Source organism: Colobus angolensis, unplaced genomic scaffold (assembly GCF_000951035.1).
Source record: "Colobus angolensis palliatus isolate OR3802 unplaced genomic scaffold, Cang.pa_1.0 Scaffold229, whole genome shotgun sequence".
Taxonomy (NCBI): domain Eukaryota; kingdom Metazoa; phylum Chordata; class Mammalia; order Primates; family Cercopithecidae; genus Colobus; species Colobus angolensis.
The window spans coordinates 6,202,884-6,205,479 of NW_012115477.1; the positions used below are offsets into that span (position 1 = coordinate 6,202,884).

General features: G+C 39.1%; 1 pseudogene across 1 annotated transcript; it reads right to left on the reverse strand.

The window, feature by feature from the left end:
* Positions 1-276: 276 nt before the first annotated feature.
* On the reverse strand, positions 277-2,246 carry LOC105513343 (annotated as a pseudogene). The gene has a single exon (XR_001002001.1). The product of XR_001002001.1 is annotated as an ATP-binding cassette sub-family E member 1 pseudogene (transcript).
* Between the last annotated feature and the right edge of the window lie 350 nt (positions 2,247-2,596).

Consider the following 2,596-nt stretch of genomic DNA (forward strand, 5'->3'; position numbering starts at 1 on the left):
AAAAAAAAAAAAAAAAATACACCTACTGAAAATCTTCCCATACATCATGAAAACTTGGAGGTAATTTGTATAGCTTGAAATGACTTTAGAGTATTATGCATAAAAGGGCCTCATCAGGAACAGAAAAGTGGCATTTTTTTTGTGTTTCGACTACAAGTTAGAACCCAGCTGGCTTTGATGTTATATTAAGTAAATTCTAGAGTATGTGGGGCATAAAATCAAGCTCCAGAGTATGTGGGGCATAAAATCCTGATTCAAGTTTTAGATGACAAAAATTCTAGTAAATATTCTTTTTAATAAGTGGCTTATCAATATTCTCAAATGCAATCTAATCATCCAAGAAAAAGTAGTTTCCACTCTTCTTTTGTTCTACATCCTTAATTGAATTAAATTTATTTATTCGTAGCCTATAGTTGTTTGGATCTCTTCTGAATGTAGTTTCAAGCTGAGAGAAAAATGTATTCATGCCAGCCAAAAGGGTTTGAGGACTGTTTGCAACTGTGTTCTTAGTAGATGGAATACCATCAAAAATGATGACATGATCCGCTAGATAGGTGGCCATGATGAAGTCATGTTCCACAACAAAGGCTGTCTTTTTTGCATGAAGTATGAAACGTTTGGCAACTCGAGCTGCCATCAGTCTTTGCTCAGAATCCAAACATGCAGATGGTTCATCAATTAAATAGGCATCAGCAGGTTTGCCCAAACAAAGGGCTAAAACTACTCGCTATAGTTCACCACCCGATAATGTCTGCACCTCTTGATTGGTGATGTTTTCAATTTGCAGAGGCTTCATTACATTAGTCACAAATTGTGAATGAGTATAAGCATCTCTTATCTTTTCATGTAGTAACTGGTGAACACTTCCAGTTGATTTGGGACTAACTTTCTGTAGCTTATAACTGACATTTAGAACTGGTACTTCTCCTCCTTTATCAGGTTTAAGTCTTCCAGCAAGCATTCTGATAAATGTCGTTTTACCCATTCCATTTTCCCCCAGCATCACCATGATTTCAGAATCTGTAAACTCTCCAGCTACAATTGCTAGCTCAAACTCTCCCATTTTTTCTTCATTTTTGGATATTTATACATACACATCATTTTGACTTCTTTTTCATTTGCTGTCTCAGCCACTTTAAAAACAAGCGATGCATCTCTGAATCTCAAGTTTTCTGTTGGAACATAGCCATCCAAAAAAATGTTTATGCCCTTTCTTACACTAAAAGGCATAGTGACAACTCCATAGGCGCTTGGTACACCATATAAACAGCAGATGAAGTCAGAGAGATAGTCTAATACACTTAGGTCATATTCCACCACAGTGATATATCTATCTGGATTTATTAGAGATTGTAGAGTAATGCAGCCTTTAAAAGCTGCTTGACATCTAGGTAACTAGAAGTCTCATCAAACATGAAAATATCAGCTTTCTGTATGCAAATGTCAGCGCAGGCAAATCTCTGCAACTCTCCTCCTGAAAGATCTTCAACATTTCGTTCTTTTAGATGGGTTAAATCAAGCTGCTAACATACAATTTCCTGTGTCTTTGTTTCATCTTTTCGGTCCAAAATAGATCCCACTGTCCCCTTTGCAGGCTTAGGAATCTGGTCTACATATTGGGGTTTGATGATGGCTTTTAGGTCATCTTCTAGAATCTCAGTAAAGTAATTCTGTAATTCAGATCCATGGAAATAAGTCAAAATCTCTTGCCAATCAGTAGGATCATCATACTTTCCAAGGTTTGGCTTTTGTTTTCCTGCAAAAAATGTTTAAAGCAGTTGACTTTCCAATACCGTTAGTTCCAACTAATCCCAAAACTTCACCTGGACGAGGGATAGGCAATCTGTGAAGTTTGAAGACATTGGCACAATATCGATGTGTGGTTTCTTTTTCAAGTTGTTTGGTAAATTGTCAATTGATAAGGCGCCAAAGGGGCATTTCTTAATACAGATACCACAACCAATACAAAGAGTTTCAGAACTTGGCTCTGGGGGGGAACTTCTGTGCATAATTTTCCCATCTGAACTACAGGACAACTCTTTTTGCATTCCTGTTGACATTTCTTAGGTTTACATTTGTCATGGTTGACAATAGCAATTCTCATTAATTTGTGTGCTATAACTGTGCAAAAGAATATCCAGCTCTTCTGGAGAAAATGATCACCTTGAGGAGGGGAGCGCAGAGGCCAAATCAGCTCTTGCCTTCGCTTATCAGCCACACAGCATGTTCTCATGGCCACCGGCCAAAATAGCCTTTTTTTTTTTCCTTTGAGGTGGAGTCTCACTCTTGTTGCCCAAGCTGGAGCGCAATGGTGCGATCTTGGCTAACTGCAACCTCCACCTCCTGGGTTCAAGTGATTCTCCTGCCTCAGCCTCCCGAGTAGCTGGGATTACAGACCACTGCCACCATGCCTGGCTAATTTTTGTATTTTTAGTGGAGGCGGGGTTTCACCATGTTGGTCTCGAACTATTGACCTCAGGTGATCCACCCCCCTCGGCGTCCCAAAGTGCTAAGATTACAGGCGTCACCGTGGCTGGCCTATTCTTTTTTATTAATTAAAAAAATTAAAATAGAGGCAGGGTCTCATTCTGCACTC